At 36.1% G+C, this 23,283-nt stretch overlaps 1 protein-coding gene across 14 annotated transcripts in view; it reads right to left on the reverse strand.

The window, feature by feature from the left end:
- Window positions 1-23,283, reverse strand: part of LRRC4C (leucine rich repeat containing 4C) — a 485,302-nt gene that overhangs the window by 66,031 nt on the left and 395,988 nt on the right. The gene's annotated exons all lie outside the window — the stretch shown is intronic.

Below are 23,283 nucleotides of genomic sequence, written 5' to 3' on the forward strand. Positions count from 1 at the left end.
ACACAGAATGGCTGAGGTTGAAAGGGACTTCTGTAAATCATCTGATACCAAACCCATTCTCAAGCCCTCAGATGCAGTTGCCTCTGGCCCAGCACTAGTGCAAGACATTGCTCCTCCTCAGGTACAAAACTTTGCATCTGTGTTGAATTTCGTGAGGTTCCTGCCAGCCCATTTCTCCAGCCTTTCAAATCTCTCTGGATGGCAGCACAACACTCTGAATGTGCATACATAACACGTTCTTGGGTCACTTGTTTAATACACTGCTAATTTTGTGACTTCACCTATTTTTTTCTTTATTTCTTCCTGTGAAATACAAAAACATTAATGCTTTCCCCTTCTTGTTTTGCCATGTACTGAATCAATAATATATGCATCATTGTCTAATATATGCACCATGTGTCTTTCCAGCAGAGACTGAATTTTTCTCTTAATTTCTGGGAAGTATCTATCACATTACAAATGCTGCTATGAGAAAAAAAAAAACACTGCAGCTTGGGTCTATAGCCTCACAATGAATACTCCTCATATAAATGCATTCAATAATAAAACAAAAGTGTTATAATAAATGAAACATCTATAATCTTATCTTGGTCCTCTACTGAAAGTCCAGGGGGTCTAAAAGGCTGAATTATAGCCAAAGGGATATTTTGTTGTTGTTTTAGCTGTTTGGGATATTTCGAAAAAGAAAATAAATAAACTAAGGCAGTAAAATTCTGATTTTGGGTGCTCAGTGATGGAAACCTTACAGCCTGAACTTCAGGATTACTAAAGTCCCAGTGAATTCAAAGTTAGCCATCATCACTGTTCTGTAAATTCAGAATTTGCAGGTATTTAAACACTTGGTTACTTGCATACCAAATCATCTAACACATCTACAATATTAAATAATGTATGGCAATCCACTCCTCTGAAAAAGGATTATGTAATTTTAACCGCCTTCTAAGTGGAATGGTCGTAATCAGTGAAAATCAATAAAATAACTCATATATTGATTTCTACAGAATTTTGAAGTTTTATTACACTATTATTCACATTATTTTGTATTTAAATATATACAAATTAAAGTGGGCATGAATTTTTGAATAACTTTGAAACTTTAAACTACATATGCATTGTGGATACAGATATCCTGAATCTCATTTATGCTGGATTAATGACAGTCTCAGTGTAAGGAAAATCTCTAGAAGAATGATTCAAAACTAATTAACAAAAATACAAATTTTCTCTCAAATTTGCCTTCAGGGCAGAAGGAAACCAAAAACTTGTCCTTTGCCCCAGCTCTTTTCCACTGACAAGGAATCATGGCCTCTCAGGGAGAGATACAGCCTTCATCAAGTATATGGCTGAAACTTGGAGGAATTTTGGATTCAAAGTGGTATTGGATGACAAAGAAATTTTACCAGTATAATCTCATATTATCTTAGTCTATTGTCTCTTTCATATACCTTACACGAGTCTGATGCAATCATGGGTGCCAAGTCACCCTAAGTCTAAGCAATCTTGGAACCAAAATGATAAGGACAAGAAGGATATTTGGAGAAGAAAGAGTAACCAGAAAAACTTATTTTAGCAGTACAGATTAGTCCAACACTACTAAATTTAAAAAACAACAACAACAAAAAAAAGAAAATAAAAAAAAACTCAAAAAACCAAAAACCCAACATGATTTTATGAATATCTGAAGGTTACAGATCTTGAGAAAGAAAATTTAGCATGATACAGCAAGAATGAAATGCCAATAAAACAACAATAGTATGAAATGAGGTAATAAGCTGAATAGCAGCAAAACACTTCATGAGACTGAAATCTATCCAATAGAGACATAATTCTGTAAGGCAGGGACATTTGGAAATAGAGTAGACAAAGCATGAGACAGCATGAAACAATTGTGTACTGATGACATAGAAGGCTAAATCATCTATATTTGCCTTTTTGTCTTTGAGATTACTTCTTCTAGTCAATCATTCTGGAGCACCACTACATTTTAACACCTCTTTCTTAATTTTCTTTCTCCCTTCCTCTTCCTTTTGAAATCACTATCAAAATAGATGTGACCTCATTTCCCTACTTTTTCCTCTGGCTTTAAAGGAACAATCTGTATAATCATTATGTTTATCCAAATGTTTTCACATTTCATTCTTTATATCTGAAAACCTATTTTAAGGAACATCTGGACATAGTGTTCAACATTCCTCTCTTAAAATGTAGTTTTCTGTAGTCACATGATTTTTATAAGGTCACCTATCACAAAAGTCAATGACCTTATAGAGAGTAGATGAATGAGTGAGGAAAGATTTGGGCTGGAGAAAATGTTAAGTATCACAAGCATGCATCCATATATACAGTTCATTCACAAAGAATAGACTAAGGCTCTTGCAAAGAGAGCAAAAAGCTTACAAGCCTGCAAGCATTTTAGAGAAAAGATTTAATGTTAATAAAAGTCTAGAAAGTAGTATTCAAAAGTTCTTCATGACAGAAGAAAATAAATGCTTCTCTCTCCTTGTTAAAAAAAAAAAAAATCAAACCAGTTTTGGCTTTACTGGGAAACTATTTTAAATACAAGCCGGTCTCTACATGCTTGTTGAAATGCTCTATATCTGCTAAAGGGGATGTGCCATGAATTTCTATCATGTTTTTAGTAATACTCAATTTTTTCCAGTAATTTTTTCCAGACATTTTTAAATGTCAAAGAAAAAAAAGAGGAAAAATACGAATAATACGAATATAGTTACTAGTATCCTAATAGCATATTTTCTGCCAATAGCTGCTAATATTTAAATTATTTTAAAGAAGTCATGCCTCTTATGAAATGTTTATCACTTTTTCAATGCAAAAATCATCTATTTTGAGTCTCTTGTAACAAGTGTCTGAAATACACAATTTTTTTTATCTCAAGCCTCTCAATATTGTCACTATTACACTCAATGTTAAGAAATGGAAATTTCATGTCATTCAATAAAATGGAGAAGTTTTGGTCCCAATAAAAAAAAAAAAACAAAACAACTTAGTTTTATTAACTTGATTTTGACTTGTAGTCTGCAATTGAGGGATTATGAAAAATCTTCTACTGCCTTTTGTTGGGGTACATGCAATAGAAGAATCTTCATATGCAGAGTTGTTTAACAGACTTGATGGTATTTGGTATGTAAGACTGTACTTCTTTTAAAAGAAGTAAATCTTTCCCCACTTGTTTCTTCACATATGATAAAAAAAATGAGGCACAATTTAAACTAATGTTTTTTAAATTCTCAGCAGCTCTTATCTTTCTCACTTGAACTCCATGAAAAATAACATTTTTTGGTTGATAGTCTGAAAGTATAATTTAAACTCATTTATTTCTGACCCTCTATTAAATTAGTTGTAAACTATTGATTTAATAGTGGAATGGTGGAATTGAACAATTGGCAGAATGGACTGAAGACACACAATAATGGAATAACAGGTGTTCTACATATCTGGGACTTTGTGGGAAAGAAGATATGGTAGAAAAGTTTACTAAATGAAACATTAAAAAAGTAAACAAGCAATAAAGAAGTAAATAAATAATGAAGTAAAAATAAAATAAGACTAAAATAAATAAGTAATAACAAAGTAAACACATATAACCTGTGGCCCACTGATGCTTTGAACATCATAGGAACCTGCAGAATGCAGGAACTCCAGACAGAAGAATGTACAAAAAGTACTCGGAATAAAATTTAGCTTTGTTTCCCTGAAAATCTATACGTACTGAGCAAAGTTTGGAAAAAAAAATCCCAAAGAATACTACGGAAGTGTTGCTGGTTCCCACTAAAGCAGAGATCTTAGAGCTTTTGTTCTCTTATTTATAAAACAATAAAAGGAAGCTTTGAAAAGTCATCTCAAGTACAAACACCTGCCATCCAAAAAAAACCCCAAAAAATCAAACCAAACCAATCAACCAACAAAAAAACCCCAAAAACCAAAACAATAAACTAAGCAACCCTAACCCAATCACAATATTTGTATTCATTTCTGATGAACACAAAGAAACATTAAGACAGTCTATTGAAGTCAAGTAGAACCTGGTGAGTTTCTTGCCTTGATAACCCTTACCACCTCTTGGGATAGGTATTGTGAGATAAATGAACAATTACCTTGGAAGAACAAATGGTTTAGCCTAACTTGATTCAAAGGCTTTATCATTTTTAAAGGACTGTTAAATAAGAAATTATTACCTCCAACCAGGCTCATTTTAGGGCAATTATAAGGAGAATAATATGCAGTAATATATTATATCTATTATGTATAAATAAGGAGTTTTTCTGAACATTCCATATTTTCTTTTAGGAAAAGGGGTTTTTGTTATCTTTACAGAACAACGGACCAGCTAAAAAAGTTGCTTTACATTGAGTCCCAAATTGACAGATTTTGGAGTTTTGTTTTGTTTGATCAGGTTATTCTCAACATGTTTTGGAAACAAGGAGCCAGTCCTGTGAGCAAAGTAAGAATGGCAAAACTGAGCTATGACTGAAAACTAGCCTTGCTCTAATGAAGACATGGAGCCAAATAACTACAGCAGCACTTGGATCCCTTAGCTGCCATGTCCTGGGCCTAGGCACTCAGTTCTGGCTGAAAATGGAAGAGTATCCACAATATTCACCTTTGATGCTATGCTTATAGAATGATCAGTCATAACAAAATAGTGTATATTTATCATACCCCTGCAAACCAGAGAAACTATGTGAGTCTACCAGAGAAAGCAGAGAAAATAATGCATTATAAAAGACAGTTATTCTTTTTTTAATGAAAAAGGGAAGCGAACTCCAACTTCTAGAACCTAGAAAGAAGCAGTCTAAGCCCAGAACTACATTTTCATATGTCATTACGTAGTTCGTTTCCTGGAAGAAGGGGATTTTGAAGAAACTTAAGGCCTGAGTCAACAGAAATGTCTGAAAGTTCAAGGACTGCAATGCCTGTAGTCAGCAGGGCTTGGTACAGGCACACTGACTGCTCAAGGAGAAACTAAGGGAGTGAACTGGGAGGTCCCACTGCATGCCAGGCTGAGCAAAAGCATTTCCACTGAGTACTTGGGGAGGGCAAGTGGTCATGATGATTTCTAATAGTCCTTTCCATACAATAATTTCCTGATTTTATTTAACTGTAAAAGTAGCAATATTTTCATAGGCATATTCACAAATATTTTCTCTCAAATGCACCATAAAATTAATAAAAAACTTAAAATATGCAAGAATTAAGTAGAAGTTTTAAAATTTTATGTCATTTAAAGGGTTTAGGCACTCAAGTTTGAAAAAAGTCCATAAATCTTAGAAAAAAGTAGAAAAAAGAATCTTTTTGTTATCTAAATGTCCAACTTACAGACACAGACATAGGGGAAAAACACCAACCATGGTTTAATTTTTTTTTACATAAAAGATATACTTTTATAAGTGTCATAAATTCAATTTTATATGTGTTATAATCCAATATTATGCACAATAATTAAATTTTTAAAATTAATAACCACTATTTTGAATAAACAGAATGCTTAGTTCTAAGCCCACTTTCATTAGTTTCCCAAGGGTCTAAAAGGTGGTGAACAACTCTAGCCTCTAATGAGTTTGTAATCCTATTTTGCACTTGGCTTATAGCAACTTGCATTTCTCTTCAATGGCTCAATCCTGCACGGTAGAGAGATCTAATCCTGATCAAGCAAAGCATCCTGATTCCTGCAGCTTGCACCCAGATCACAGTCTGCAAAAACTTCCTTTCAGCAAGGATGATAGAAGAAGTAGAAGGGAGACCTTAACACTGCTTTGCCAACACAGAAGAAAGGTGAAAAAGGCTTACGTAAAGAAGGCAATCAAATGAACAGATGACAATATATTGTTTTCTTCATGGTTCAAGGCATTGTCTGATTTTGAACTGTAACTAAACAACAATTCCCTTCCTGACATTCTTGGGTATTCCTTTCCCTCCTGAAGGAGTTGAAGAACTGTTCAGTTTAGCTTTTAATTTACTCTCATCTATATTGTTATCTCATGCAAAATAAAATAAGTTGAATTTTCAAGTTGGGTTTTTCAGATAGGTGTGAGTCATGCTCATGAACCAATTACACTTTTTTTTTATTCAATTCTTTGCTTTTATATTTGAGTTACCATTATTTCAAGTGTTGGGTTTATTTGTTAATAATTAAAATGTTTCTAACCAAATAATTATCTATAATAATTACATGTAACAGCTGCTAAACTTTGCTGCACTTACTCTTCCCTACAGAAAAGGAAGTATATAATTATTGCCTTTTAGGAAAAGGACTCCATATAATGTTAATACCTCTGGGTTACTGTATCTTGATCACTCTGATATTCCTTAAATCCTTTTTACCTGTAGAACAACACAGAACAGTGGTAGAAGCATGGGAAAAAATACAGGAAATGACAATTTCTTTTAAGAATTAGCATTATATTAAATGCCTTTGGATGATGGAGGGATGAAAGGGGGAAATGGTTCTTTTAATGATTAGGGCACTCTATTTAGACTTAGATAGGATCTAATGCATCAATACCAACAATGAGAATTATTACTCAATGACTTTTGATTTAATTTTCTTGGCCAGCTCTGGGACACTGCAAAAGGAACCCAGCTGTTCCTTGATTGTACATTTGATATTAAATAGTGTTATATTTTCCTCAGTGCAACACAGAGAGTTACTAACACAGCAAGTTGGTTACTAGGTATGTTCTCTGGAATACTTCAATCTTAGTAAACTGAAAAGAGATTTTATAAAAGAATCAGGTAAGGAAGAAAGATAAAGCACACCATAGAAATGCTGTATATGCCACTCTGATATACACACAGCAGGACTGGACTTATGGTACCTGTATTATATATACATAGAGATTGGATCTAGCAATAAATGCAATTGCACAGTTAAGCTAAACTACATTTATCAGTTCTATTTAATAAGTGTTTGTAAAGCCTGTACCATTGGACTGTGATCATTCATCTTCCAGTCTATTCAAGCACACTGACATAATCTAACAACATAAGCTTTGAAAAGATAAACGTAAAACCAAGCTACACTAACTCTTTTTTATTTGAAAGACAGATCTGATTAAATACATGATTTATTTTATGTTAGAAGTCAACAGTTTTTAATGGTATCAAAGGAGCTGAAATCCATGAGAACTGCAGCTTTTGAGATTCTTTGACACAAACCATGTATGTAAAGTGTTCAGATATAGGTTTAGTTGTCTTACCTAAAGAACTGAAGTTTCAGGGCTTCAGTTTATACCCTCTGCTACCACAGATAATAGTGGTAGCTAATTCCCATGCCTTCTGGAATAGTGGTGATAAAGAAACTAGAAACACAAAGTCCGTAAAATTTAAATTGAGGATTCTTTGTCCCAAGGCATTAATGTTGTGTATGCTTGTTGTTCGAAGAGAATTCGCCCCAGACCATCACTTCCTGCTTTTTAGTCATGGTGCATAACAACTCTCTCTCATTTACTCAAATCTCATTCACATTTATTCAAGAAGAATGAAGCTAGCTATGAATACCTATGTACACTGTTTGGGTAAGTCTACTGGAATCTTGAGCCAAAATACAATGCTCTTTAAAATTAATTTACATTTTAAAAAACGGGATTAAAAAAAAAAAATCAGCTCTTTTAAAATATTGCAGATTAGCATTTAAAAAAATATTTCTGCTTTTGCACCTACTGCCTGAAGAATGATAAATGCTCAGTTTAATTTATTTTCCATCTGGTAACAGGCATTTACTTCCTTCTAAAGATGACTGATGTGCTGATCACATTTCAATGCAAGAAAGTACCACCAAATAAGGCCAGAATTTTCCACTCACTTCTGTTGGATTTAGGCAATACTTGTTCCGAAGAATGTTCTAGTTTTTCACCCATATTTAGAAAACTTATTGTGTACCATGGTGAGATAGTCTGATTCTTGCCAGATTTGAACAAAAAGGCAACACAACGTTAGATAATTTTAGTCATAATTATACCATTCAGTGGAATCACAGTTATGCAATGATATGTTTTCACAGCATTGTGGAGTTGTGTTAGGATACTAATTTCTTGGCATTGTAGCCCAATTATTTTCATTTATGAACTCAGAGGGTGGAGGGAAATTTGCCATGCTAAAATTTGAAGCGGTCCTTTAGCTTTCTACTTTGAGTCCACTGTTGCACATACACTATTCCCATAATAGCAGAACAACTCTGCTATTACAGAACAGGCATATCAGATGGATTTGAAAAATAGAGGAACACTGTCAGGATTTTTTTGATGAACAGTAAAGGAGAGGAGTTCAAGGTGTAGAAAAGTCATGCATGGAGCAGATCTCCTTTGTGGAATGCAAACCAAAGCAAAATGCAAAAAAAAATGTACCATCTTGTTCTCTTCATCAACAGAAGCTTATGCAGACATCTCTTAACCTAACACCCACCACAAAAATAAAGAAAAATACAGTATGTTTGGGAGACAAAAGTGTCAATTATTTTCTTTAAATTCCTAGACAGTCATGGCTCTGACTCATCCAATTTTCTCAGTTTAATAAAATATGACCCTGTGGGAGTAGCCTGTTGCTACTCCCACATAACTATAACTATCATAACCATAACTATCTTCTGCCTCCAATGTGAGAACTGAATTCTGAACATGTGGACAATTTCTCCTTTATTTGGTTAGTTACTTATTGCAGTATCTCTGTGTAAATTCTATCCTGATCATTCTGGCAACATGAAATTTATGCAATGCACAAAACTTTGATAAGGATCTCTGAATTAATGTAAATTTTCCAAGAACTTTTTAAAAAAAGTATGAATTTAGAGAGTGTGGGGGGGAAGAATAAAACCCAGAATAATTATGAAATCAATAAACAATTGAGCAATTCACCAAAGCTGCTCAAAGTAACACCAAGAGACAAAGATTCTACATTAAACTCAATTCATAAAATATACTTAATTTGCCAAGCAGAAGCAAGCAAACAGGTGATATCCATTTCAGTGTATTAATTGTATTGTTACATCTACAGACAGCCATAAAAAAACCCCAACCAAAAATAAAATTAAAAGTGAAAAAAAAAAGAAGGAACCTAACACTACATTTATTCCCTTTTAAAAAATCTGATAAACTGTTATTGTACTGAATTTGCAATTTAAAAACAGTGATTTATGTATAAGCACAGTACACTGGAAACATCATATTCAGACAAACTTCTGATCTTGAAAACCCCTTCTCAATAAATAAATAAACAGTTCTTACTCATCAGAGTATTTCTGATTCAGTAGCAGACGTGCCTTCCTGTGCAAACTCATGGCAACTGACAATGTGAGAAATCGAGACATCACCAAGCCCTTTGGCTGTGCTGGGAGTTTCCTGGGGGTAGGTTGGTCACAATAAATTGTCCTTAGCTGTGAATTTCACTTTCCTCCCGAGACTCTAAATCTCTTGACCTCTGAGTCACATTTCAAAGTCCACATACTCTCCCATCTGCTTGTTTGCAGAGAAGGGAGAGGATGAGCATCTGCAGAACTAGAGAGGAGACTGAAAGGAGATATGTCCTGGGTTTGAGGTAAAAAGGGACAACTCTATATTAATGGGGTGCTATAGAAACCTGTCCTGCATCAGTAGGAAGTGGTTCATCTACTAAATGCATAACAAGCTGGCACATCACTTCAAATGGAAGCAACCAACATTATGAATTATGAGAAAAAGAACTTTATATCCCTAATGTTTCTGAACATGGATAATAGTCAGAGTATATAAAATTTCACAGTCCAGGAAAACGAAAATTTGTGCTTTTCAACCATTATAGTATACGAACTGAAAATAAATTAATAAGAATTTTGATGTAAAATATGTAGAAAGCCTGATAAGATTTTGCTAGAATACTCCTGATTTACTTGTTTAGAGCTGGAATATTAAAACAATATTTAAATAAGCTTATGTTTGCAATTATGTATTCTAAAGAGTAAGAATTGGTGTAGGCTTATGATCTTGCTTAATTTTAAGGAGGGAAATTTTCTTTTTTTTTTTTTTTTAATGTGTGCAATTCAATATATGTCCAGAGTAGAGTAAGTTAATAGAAAAAATGTCACTAAGAATCTGAACATAAAATCTGAACATAAAATAGGAGTTTGAAATCGCTGCTAGATCAGGAAAAGCCTTTCTTAGCAATGCAAAGACAAAAAAAACCAAACTTGACCCATGTACCCAGAATTATGTAATAAATGGAATATTTAAGATAAAAGATGCATGTATTTTTCTGTTTTCATCTCTTACTCTGCACTGAAACACTGTTTTATGTACGGTGAAACAGATTGCAATAAAAAACTGTGCTTACAAAATGCCTTTTATTCAAGTACCTTTCACGCAACTTAAAACTTACGTTTATGAAATCTCTCCTTAAACCCCACTCCCACCTCTTAAATTACATTAAATTTGTTTTGCTATCTGAACTCTTATAAACAGTGTTGGCTGTATATATTGTGTAAGGATCTGCCCTACAATATAAGAATGCAATTTCTTGTAAGTTACAAAGAAGTAAAAAGGAGCACATAGGGTCTGCGTGGCTTGTTTCAAACAATGAGTAAGAGGCCACAGAAAGGTCAGAGCTAAGAAATCTCTAGTGCTGCCCACTACAGTGCACAAGCCTGACCATTCCACTATATTTAAATCTATCTCCTAATTGCATTTTCCTTTCAAAACCTATCATTTGAAATTATAGAGGGGAGAAAGATGTCAAACAAGACCTGATATGTTTTCTTGCTTTTGGGAGATGGGTGATAGTTTCATTATTTGTTTTGGAAAAAACTTATTCTTAAACCTTTCTGAAAGCAGTTCCTCTTTTACCTAACTGCCATGTAGTTGGTGTTATAAATCATCAGAGATGTAGATGACTAATGTGTGGAGATTTATATCCGACTCCTACAAAAACAAGAAAAAAAAAAGGAAGTGGGTACTTTGCTAAATATACATAAAAGATATTATTTCTCTGCTGTTTTTCTACAATGCAACCACAATTGCAAAGAACCATCACTTTAATATGTCATAAGGCCAAACACACTCCAAAAATTTCAAGATCAATCTATCCTCTTAAACATACACACATACACTTACAGAAATATATAGCTTTAGCAGAGAAAGTAGTTCAGCTCATGCCAGTGAAATTAAACTGACAGCTCCTCTAGTACATTTTTGCCTCAATACAGAATCTGTTTTAGTTTCACTGAGGCTTCATTTTGGTCCATAGCTCCATCTGCACGGAAAAGCTGACAAGAACAGTGTTGTATCCTAGAAGTTTTTAACTTTTCATTAAAAAGAGCTACAGAAATGCTCAGAATCAGGCAACAGTTCACTTTCTCCCCAGTGCCATGATCATTCTATGATGGTTCTAGTCTTCCAGAGACCTCTGGCAGCACAGCATGAGAGAAAGAGCTTTGGAATTCTGGTGCCACTGAGGAGAGAGATGAGCTATTGACAGACAATATCCATAAGGATCTCTAGTCAAAGATTAAGGAACTGTGATTAATCCATCACAGTTAGATTTCCTAGCAAGTAAACCAATTCTGTGTTGGTCTCTGTAATCATGGGGCTGGTGCCAAGCTAGGTCAATGGTTTGAGAAGAAGATACATCAGTTTCTTACAAGAGAATTTACAGAAGGGACTGGGAGAGAGGTAAGAGAAAAGGATCATCCCAAACAGGATTTCAGTAGCAGGGAAATTTACTGGTTTCTGTTGTAAGGGAGCAGGAAAGGATATTCAGTCTCCTTCCTCAAAAATCCAGGACAACACTATATGGCGCACGCATGGAGTAATGCATAAGGATTAAGATGGGGTATGAATTTTCAAAATGCTGATTATTACACTGACAAATATTCTCACTCATTATTAACAGGGCTTTTGAATAATATAACCTAACATGCACTAGCTATGCCATCAATATTAGTGCAAGCTCAATGCAGGTCAGTGTTTTATACTCATGTGAGGCATGCTGTTTTCTCCTATAAACAAGCACATGAGACCACCTAATTCATTTTTATAATTCCTGCAAAAGTAGTGTTATTTATCCAAAGGCAAAGTAGAGGGTGCAAAAAGAACACAGAAAAGAGTAGTGAGGTAAAAAGTATAACTGTCTCTAACCTCACCTAGAGCTTTCTAACATTAGGAATGCCCTTTGTTGCCTAAGAGAATACTTTCCCACATTCCAGAACCTTTTGGGCTAACCATGCAGCTGTAACAGTGAAATTGTACACTACTCCAGGAAGGCTCCTGAATGGAGTAAACAGGATTTATATGAAAAAAATTGACTTGGACTACAGAATTCTAAACAGAGAAAGTGAACATCTACCTCACCAGTAAGTAGGAAAGATGTATATTTATTTTAGATTTCCATCAGCAATTTTTTTTAGAAATCTTTACCACAAACAGAGTCCAAGGAAGGTGAAGAGTAACTAGAAATATGAGAAGATAAGCCATTGAGACTGCATTTAATTTCAACCTATACTACCAGAAGCTATTTTGCATAGATGCAGGGGAAAACTCAATTCTTTCTTCCTCTCTGTTTTCCCAAACCTAAGACAGGAATTAGCAAAAGTAATAAATAAGTAAAATGAAGTCCACAAATGGAGTTATTTTATGAAGACAGAAATGCACATTTCTAGTCTGAAATTTTTAGCAGTCATTCACAGCAAGAAAAGGATGTTTTCAAAGCAATCTTTAGTGTTCTGTAAGCAGAGAACATGTTGAATATACCATCTTTGACCCCTCTATATTTAGTCTATTTCAGACCTTGAAAGCAGTCTGGAATCTATTGCAAAATAGGTACCATCTGACCAACTATTGCAGAAATTCATATCCAGATTCATATCAGAGGCCTAAACTGGATACAAGCTCAGAGACGATAATTTTGGTTGGTTTTGATTTAGATGCTCAACACCTGGGTCAGCTTAAAAAAATAGATTTCTTCTAGCTGAAGGCCCAGATTGCTGAGAAGACAGTGTTTGAGAAGTACAACACCAAAAGCTTGCAAACTTCTACACTATTAAGAGAACTCTGAAGGAGGTACAATCTTGGTGGCATAAATAAGTTTGTGGATCAGGTACCGAGTGAACAAGTAAATACACACGGTATTTGTTCACCCACAGCACAGCTTTCAAAATCCATCTTTCTAGAACATTTCAGATTTGACAAATTCACAAATTTCAAAGGACAGTTTTCCAACCAAGCAGAAGTCTGAGGCACTGAGTCAGAGTAGTGTCATAAAGCAGCAGATGACCCAAAAACTTCTTTAGTGTTCTGATAACAGCCTCAGCAGAGAGGGAATGATGGACTGCAAAGGGAAATCCTTTGGGGTATTTTGCTCATAGCTACACATATATGTTGATGACAGTATTGGAAGCCTGGTTATAAATGCCCAGGCTACATTCCTTCTACCTGCAGGTACAGGAACCTCAGAATCATCTATTTTGCCTTTCTGAATTGTCAAAATATACAAAACACAATAAGGCACACTTCACTACAACAGTCTTCCACAAAGACAAGGACCCCAAGAAAATACTTCTCTGTGAATTTTTAAAATGGTAAATTATTTTCAACATGAAAATTATAACCTTAATTTCTGTTATGAATTTATGAGACCTCAGCTTCCATTTATTGTTTCTACTTAAAATTTTATTTGGTATATTACAAAACATTTAAACATCTATTTTTTTCCTCTTAAACTAATCACATCAGTTCTTGAGCTTCTTAATTAATAGATTGATGTTAAAGTACTAATTTTTTCCTTTTTATTCAGCACTGAATATTTTTGTGGCTCTATTCTTTTCAACAAAATTTTTTAAGTGTGGGCAAATTCAAATGCAAACAGCATTCCAGTTTTCCCACTGACATTGGTAAAATCACTATTCTGTTTCTCTGGAATGTCAAAATATTTTTAACACTAACACAGAGGGAGCTCATGTGGAAATTCTTGCCTGTTGCAATATCAAATTCTCTTCAGATTTGGTTTTACAGAGGAGTGTCCCTCATTCAGAATTTGTCCTTCTAATGTGTAACATTTAGCATCCAATATTACTCAGCATGCCTGTCTTATTTATCATGCTGCCTCACTTGGTCTCAAGAGAAAACTTCTCAATCCATGTGATTGAAATCGCATCACTATGGCCAACGACATTTAATTAACTGGCATTCTCTGCCAGCTCATGATCAACAATACAACAGAAAACCCACCATACTAGGCACTTTAAGAATGAAAATGAATACCTAAAAACTTCTAAAAACCTTTATATAATTAATCCTCTAAAGCAACATCACTCAGATATCCTCACAGGCCATGCTGGTTATGAGCACACTCACACTCCTGGGAGTGCAGGCTCCCCTGATTGCTCACTCTGCCTCTCGAGACATGGGTTTCCAACTCGGGCTGTTCCCATGCTATCTGTCAGGGGACATGCTGGGAAGAAAGCACTCCCAGCTCATGCATGCTCTTACAAGGTGCAGAGCACCCTGTGCAGTGGGTGGGTGGATGGACAGACGGACGGACGGACACAGTGGAGCCACTGGACTGATGTTGGCTCCTCACAAGGTCCAGCACAACTTGGTCAGACCAAACTGAAGGCTGCAATGAAAGGGATCAATGTCTGGCAGCATCACAGAAGTGGTTTTGCTCTGTTTCTCTAACCTGTCCAGCCATTTATGCTTTAAAATCTTCATGCTTCTTTCAGACTCTTATTCAAGCTTTGTTTTATGGGGTTTTTATTATTGTTTTTGATTGTTGGAGGGATGCTTGTGCTTTTTTCCTAGTTTAGGGGTTTGTTTCTGTTTTTGGTTTTTGTTCTTTTGGTTTTTTTTAAATTCTCCTCTTTAGCATTTAGTTTTGGGAAATGTCCTCTCAGTTAGCTCAGTTAATCTTATTCACTCAGTTTGCCCTCACATACCCATCCTAACAGATGCTCTTATCAAGGTCATTTTGCTAAGTGCAGGCTGCACAATTATATTAAGTGTAATTTTCTATCAATGATTTTTTCTAGAACATTGGTATAATTATTGTAAAAAGAGTTACAATATCTGTATAATCCATTAAAAATATTTTCTCACAATACTTACTCTTAAACAACTTACAAGTGCTTCTAAGCTACTTGAATATCATGTGTTTTTTAAAGTTTGAGTGTACTTTATTTCCATGGTAACTTCTATTTACAGCCAGGCAGTATAAAAGGGTCAATTGTTTGCTTGATAGAAAATAATTCCCATAATATCATGCTATTGACGTTAAACTTTTCCCTGCCTTAAGTTTCTACCATTTGAATCCTCTATTGTATTTTTAGTTATTTTACCTAAAATTTATGTCAGGGGAAATGGTTAATGGTTACCACATCCAAATAAGTTTCACTTGTCTCATTAGAATGTTTTCTAGATACTCTAAACAACTTTTTGAAAAAGTAAAACATTACTGTGATTTAAGAATATTTGTCCCCTAATAAATATTCCCCAAAAACCTTTCACTTGCTTTCTCTTCTCAAAATAAAAAAATTAGTTAATAATTTTTCCAGATACAGAACAGAAATATTAATTGAATTATTCTGACGGTTATGCATCACTACTGCCAATAGCTCTTCACAGGTTGTGGCCAGCAAAAACAACAAAAAGAACAGCAGTACTCCCTTATTTCTGGTGTATTCTAAGACTACCATACAATCACAACACTGCTCTCCTATGACATCAATTGTACTCCTTTAATCTTGTTTTTTAATAGAGGTTGTTATATGATTTCCTCTTTTTCCCTACTATGTACTATTTCGTTTTGATATAATTTTTGGTGTAATTGTTAAATTTTTACTTCCTTTTCACTTGAATCAAAGACAGACTCAAAATCAAATATAAATTCTTTTATGAATTTGGTTTTCCCATGGCAAAAAAATATATTCCTAGAAATGGACCAGTTTATATTCATAGCCTTCTGTTTGTGTGTCCTTTCCAATCAATCTTTATCATAATTTTCCTCAGGTTTAGAAGACAGGTGTTTCTGAAGCAGCATCATTGATTGCTTTTATCTTTGATTTGCCCATAGGCAGTCATCAACTTCATCTTTCTTTGCCACACACACACACAAAAAATCTTATCTGGGTTATATTTTAAATTAGATGTGATACCTTTTGTGATAGGAATTTATTATCTACACTTCTTTGCAACTCTAAATGACATTCTACTACTGCTGCATGACATTTTCATACATATCCTCAAACCTGAAATTTCCCATTAAAAAATGCAATTATTTTTTTTCCACATGTTATGGAAAGTTACCTAAGGACTGAGCCATCCTCCACTACGGTTTGATTCAGTAGTCTTTAACAGATACCTCGAGGCCTTCACTTAATGTATGTAACTCAATCTTCAGGGCCAGACCACTCAGGAAAATGTACATTACAGAAAGAGGTATATCAACATGAACATTCACTGAAGGTGAGGTTTTCTGACCTCTTTCTGGTTCAAAGGAGAAATCCATTATGGTTTTAATTCCCTGCACCATATACAGTCAAAATTCACACGGGCGTTAAATGCAATAAAACTCTTGTTGAAGTAGTAGACTGTGCACTGCATATGAGCAACCTGAAAGGCTAATGGGGTCACCATCCTTCCCCTCTGGTAGCTGTGTCATCAACAACCTTAACAAAAATGAACCTCAGTTCTCTAACGGATGTAACAAATATAAATCTTTCCTCTGGAAAAATAATAGAAAACCACATGCAGCAGAAGCTGCCTGTCCAATAAGGGCTCACAAACTGAGTAGGGGCAAAGAAAATCCTGGTAAAACCAAACAGCTAAGTAAAGAACCCTTAACACAGCATATATGCCCTTTGGCAAAGAAGCACTCATGGAATTGAATATTTGTGCACGTTTCATTTGAAACTTGCATGTACTGAGAGAAGGAAACGTATGATTCCTTAATCCCCTTCCTTCTGTCCCTGTAAAAACTCTTCCAGCCTTTTAAAATTAAAACTATAGCATTTTCGTTAAAATGTTTTAAACATGTGACAATATTCAGTTACTGACATGCATAATCAATACACAGAGGTTACACCATCCTAAGGACTGAGAATTCAGACCTAAAATACGTAACTTGAAAAAAAAATCTACTTTTGTTAATATAAGATCAGATTTTGCTGTTGCAGTGAGATTAATTCATCAATTATTCCATTACACACTGATGAAAAAGATGCACTAACACCTGGAATGTCAGCAGGGATAGCAAAGGAGCATAGAGCCTTTGGAAATTTTGAAGCTTGTAGCATATTAACTCAATATGATATTTGGATCATCTTTTTATATCTGTAAATATAAATACTTATTCTATTATTTAGCTCTGGAAAGAGAGAAAAAAGAAAACAAAAACCTACAGAGCAAGACCCATCCTGCTGAAGTAATTACTAAATATCTGATTGAAATCAGTTGGAGCAAAAGTGTGTTTATGTTCTCACAATGACAGAAGAAAAGAAATGTAAAAGGAATTAAACTGGTTGCATGGAAGGGTTTCTACAGAGCCCATAGCTCTACTAGCTCATACACTTTACAATGCTAAATGATGACTAATGGACATTAGTGAATTAAAAGAAAAAACTCCACTTCTTTTAATTAATTCCTGCAAGACAGAAATCTCACTTATACCAGTTCATGGAGAGATTGTCATCTTCTTCTCTTACATGACTAGTCCACTAATAGCCATTTTTGGACATTAACAAGAAAGTTAAATGTTGGCCTATAGCTGATGAGGATCCAGTATGAAGAAAATTTCCTCCTCTACTCTCTTCCATAATAATTTCCAATTAAGACAATGGAATCTGATAATCTTCAGTAATTTGATGCGCATGCACAGTGCATGAAATTGAGGTGAGTAGCCCCCATCCCAGACACAGGTGGCCACCTTTTTGCCATTGCAAAGATTCTGGGGTAAGTTCATAGCACATGAACAGAATTAGTGCCTGCTTAAGGTCTTAAGATAGTCTTTAGCTTAATATCATGGCTAAGGTGTGATGATAAGCAGTGTGAGGAAACCTGCACTGTTATGACTCTTGCTGCACCCCCACACTGATAACCAGGCTCTTTGTGTGCCTGGCTTTATTCCCCAGTTAACACAGCATGGGAGAGAAGAGATTATTGCCATGAAAGCGAAGAGAGGCTTGTAAGCAAAATCAAAATGTGCTGCAGATCTGAAGGACACTAATACTTTCTGGAACCTTCTACCACTCTTTTTCAGCATAAGTCAGATCCTTTGGGCAATGACTCTTATATGTATGGTGAAATAAAAGCACCAACTCCTGGACCTTCTAGAAGTCAGGTCATACTTTAGTGTCCATACAAATATGAAAGGAAATCACATCCATATTTCTGAGGATTATTTTAATGTACAGGATGATATGAATCCCATAATCCCATAGCTGTTAACTAACTGATCCCTCAAACACAAAGAGCATTAATGAATGCTTTGAATTGCTGCTTGTTTGCAGAGAAAACATAATTTATTTAACTTAGCTTGCTGTGAAACATCTGAGTAAGCTTTATCCAGTTGCAAGAGAAATAATTGTTGATGGAATATTTTGCTTTGTTTTGAGGGTGGTTTGTTTCCTTTTTAATTCTGCTGGTTCCTGATTATATTGCTCCCCCACAGTCCTGACATAACAAGTACAAGCTTGGCAGCAAAACCATGGTAGATTTTATTCAGTGGTCTGATGCTGCCTCTCTCCCTTTCACAAGCAGCAAAGGTAAATCTTGTCTTGGCACTGTGAAAACAGATTTTCAAGATATATTATAGTGGTGTTATTATTTAAATTTACAAAAGATATGTTATATACCTGAAATGCATTTTAAAATGCCCAAGGAATAGATCCAGTCCTGGAAAGTTCATTGTTGTTTCTAATTGTCAGCGACTGCTACACTTTGCTTGCCTGCAGCTATCCAATTAACATATCACCTCTACAGAAAATATTGTAATATGCTCCATGTCCTGACAACAACAAGTCTCACACTCCACTTCTGTCCAACAATTTCCTTCTAACTGAGTTTCCAACATATCAGCAAGTATCAGTGAAGTGTATACAGGCATATATGCCATCAGATAATGCAGCTTGCAAACACCTTTTCTTATTGCTGTGGAGATATTCCTGGTAGTTTAGAATATCAAGAGACAGAGAGAGAGTGAGAGAAGCAAAGCTCAACTCTAGAAGAGGAAAACATGTAACTTGTGCCCTGAGATATCGCTATGGCAACATTTAAACAATGAACAGAAAGCCCTGCAGGATTCTGCTCTCGCTTCCTTGGATACCAAATGTAAATCCTGATTCTCTTTTATTGTGTGCATGCACAAGCTTCTGATTTTTGCCTTTTTCACTAACAGATAGCAAAATATCCATGCCCCCTACCAGGAACTACGCATTAATTCCCTTCCATGTATAGCAGCTTGTGAATATGCAACTAAAACACACCACTGGCATAATCATCTCCCATCTTGTGTCCCCATTTCTACCCCTTAGGAGAAAAAAATGGCCATGATAGTATAGTTAAATAACAGGTATCTTTTTTTTTTTTTTTTTTTTCTGAATCAAGTCATTAAATGAACCACTCTAAAGTGTCACAAGTCAATCCCCAATGCCTCCTGTCATGACAGGAAGTAGAGGCAGGATCCTTTCCAAGGGCTGCTCCTTCTTTAAGCTGCTAGAGTAAAGCATGCTGCAAGGCTGCCTTCCAGATCAGCATGGCTGATGCTATTCCTAAATCCTTCTCATCTGGGTTATCCTGTGGGGGTTGAAGGAGGCTTGTTTTTGTTTATGACTGTCACAGAGCAGCTGGCAATGGGATGAAAGGCTCCTGAGAATAATAACCTGATATCTAGTCAGCTTCACTACTCTAGAAAATACTTAGTAGGTTCCAACTGCATATCTTCAGAGTAATTTTCATCCCAGACTAAAACAGCACTAATTCCATCACCCTTCCTTCTCCCCTTGTTCCTCACTAGCCATCAGAAATAAAAGCATATCTCCAAGCCAACACAAAGCCACTCTGGCAAGACTGAGATGGAGGCTCTCTCTCATGCTGCTGCTGAGTGCACAGTGCACTCCTTCAGTGAATATGCTGCAACTTGGATAGCCTGGTTTGGGATTTTTCATCAGCAACAAGCTCTCTCAAAATGTGCTAAAATCCTGTCTTGGGCCCCATCCAAAATCTTCCTGTCTCATATTGCAACAGCAAGAATCTTTACATCAAATAGGAGACAGCTTTTTACGTCACAGGCAAATAATTTTAAAGCCTACATATAGAAAGCCATAGCAACACCTCTAGAATCCCTTTGTTTTTCTCCAGCCTCACATAACTGCTTGCATTGGCTCACATCTACAGCATGGGTCTCACCTAATTTGAAAGCCCATTTTTCACTTGTCAGTGGTATCAGGCTGGGAGATATTGTGACACAATTTGCCGCTCCAGCAAACTGAACCTGCTTCAATTCTAGATCAGTACAAATCATTCCTGACATGAGAAAAGACACAGAGCAACCACCCCCCTGCATTAAAAACTTACACTTCACCTGAAGTTTGAGGTTTGATCTCTGACCTTCTGGAAAACAATTAGACCAAACAGAGCAGGACCTTCCAATAAAGCTTTATCTTTCCTCCTGCATTTAGTGCCTTAATATACACATAATTGATTCCTGTACAGTGCTAAAATCCCAGCTGCCTGGGGTCACTACCAAAAATATCAGCCATGGTTTGAGGAGGAGACAGCCCTCAGGACCAGCATATGCCACTGAGCGACACACCTGTGTTCAGACACCTGTGAGAGACGACCAGCTCTGGCCTCTGGTTGAGGAGATATGTTGCTTCTCACTTGTCTGGATGTTTGGATGAATGTTTTGGCTATTTATTTTATGATCAGCCCTTTGGGCTCTGGATAAGCCCCAGCACAAATGCTGAGAAATGCTGTACTCGTTCCCACTTTGATATTGAAGGAGTTAAACTCTGGGCTGCTCTATGTGTCTTTTGGCTACTGTATTAAGTGAATGATTCACTGAAGTGTGAAACTGTTGCCTCTTTGGAAGCAGACACACATCCCTAGCTTTTTAATGTTGACAAGGTTTGCCTATTTCAGCCCAAACTGGTGACTAAATTTTCCCAGTGCTTCTTTATCATGTCAAGAAAATACTCCTGCCAGTTATTATACAAAATGAATGGGGCACCTACGACAGCTTTCTGTTGGCCAAAACTGGAGTTTCTCTATCAAATTTTCTGTTTATATGTTCACTTGACAGCAATCCAGGGAAAAGCTTGGAGATGCGTTTTCCTTAGCCATCTTCTTTTTCCTTCAGTAATTACTGAGCAGCAGCTCAACATAAATTTAGCTTTTCTATTACTGCAACTGCTGATGCAAGTGTAGCCCACAACAAGGCACAGACTTATCATGGTACATGAAGGAATGAACAAGAGAGAGTTTTGCACTTGTTTTCAGATGCTGACAAACTTATTATCCGTTTAGTGCCCCACCAGGAAACATGGGCCCAGAGGAAAAAAGGAGGCTAAAGTACTTCACGCTAAAACAACTTAACTATATTGAGAAGAATGAGAGCCATTGGAGCTGGAAGGAACAATTTTTGTTGTGCCTGCTTCCTCCTTTTCCTGAACAAAACTGCACAAAGGGTCTGATTTGTTAATGTGGTCAAACAAATACTCCCAGAGATTTTCTTAGGAGCAGAATTGATTAATCCTTTTCAAATAGCCAATGTTTAAGAGGCATGATCTCCAAACAGAAGCACATGGGACAGATTTGAGGGGCAGAAGTTCTCATTTCCACTACACCAGAAGATTCAGCACATTTACATGAAGTAACAGTAGTGATGTAAGTGAATGAAGAAAGGGGGGGAAAGAAAGAGGCTAATAATGGTTTACATATTTATCCAGGGAAATTATAGTTCTTTTTTGTGTTGTTTCATGCAGGCAGCTTGTGAAATGAGAAATGCTGTCAGAAATTAAAAGAGCTAAAATCTGGATCTACCAACACTTCTTTCTTCCCTGACCACTCTCCCCTTCTCCAGAATATTGTTGCTAGAGAAAAGTAAAATGAGTGGCAAAGCTAGCTCTGCACCTTGCCTGCAAAAAAAAAACCCAAAACCTAAAACCAAAAAAACACAAAAAAACCACAAAAAACAAAATACCCCAAAAAAACACAAAAACCAAAAAACACCAAAAAACCCCCCCAAAACCCATTCCTATTCAATGACTCATTTAATTAGTTGTTTCTCCCTCTCATTCTGCACCAGTTTTGGCCTAATCCTTCAGCTGGAACCTTAACATGTGAAGGCCAAGGTTGAAGAAGGCAGAGGTTAGGGAGGACAGAAGGGGAAGGAAAAGAAAGAAAACTCCCTACTCACGAGCTATGCAGTCATGCCAGGAGAAGGGATGGAAGTAGCACTCTTCCCCACAGGAAAACATGGACCTCTATTTTAAATATTGTGTTATCCTCCCTTTATTCCACACTCCCACATAACATTTCTCCAGGAAGGGAGAGATATTTACTGGTCTGCTACACATCATTGCTAATTTCCCCACCGTTGACAAGCCACTTTTTAATTATTTTCATTACCAGCATAATAAAAAAAGTCTCCGGACAACTCAGAATCCTCTCACTGCTTGTCAATCAAAGTAAACTCTCTCAACTGCCATTAAAGTCCAAGGGGATCCTAAAGAATTCATCACAAAACCACAAAGAATTTCCTAGGAAATCCGGAGGGCATGGGTGGCCAGCACAGCAGTTCCCTAAACTCCCCTATAGGAGAATATCCTCTCTCTGCCTGTTACTGTCCTTTCTTAGCACTGGGGTGTAAAACATGTAATTTCTCTTGGAGCTACATCCTCAAAATCCATTAAAAGCCCCTGCCCCACACCCCCCCATACCCGCCAAAAGCCATCCTTCACATCCCTGCTTGATTATAAAATGTTCCTGTTAATACACCGTATTGATCTGCAACGTCAGACTGGATACCAGCATTCAAATTAGAGCCTTGAACTATTTTAAACACTTGGTAAATAAATAAACCTCCTCTGTGCATGTAATTCCATGCAACTTGCATCTGTTTCTAGAGACTGAGCAATCAGGCAGCACCCCCCCTCTCACTGCAAGGGCTTTCTCACAAGATTTCTTTGCTAGCAAACATTTACAAATGCTACAGAGACACACAGGCAGGTGTCTGCAACATCCTACCAAGGCTCGAGTTTTAGGAATCAGAGCTACTGTTAGAATTCAGTTCTATCCTCATTTCTTCCTT

The sequence above is a fragment of the Passer montanus genome, unplaced genomic scaffold (genome assembly GCF_014805655.1).
Source record: "Passer montanus isolate IOZ18808 unplaced genomic scaffold, ASM1480565v1 scaffold75, whole genome shotgun sequence".
NCBI lineage: Eukaryota > Metazoa > Chordata > Aves > Passeriformes > Passeridae > Passer > Passer montanus.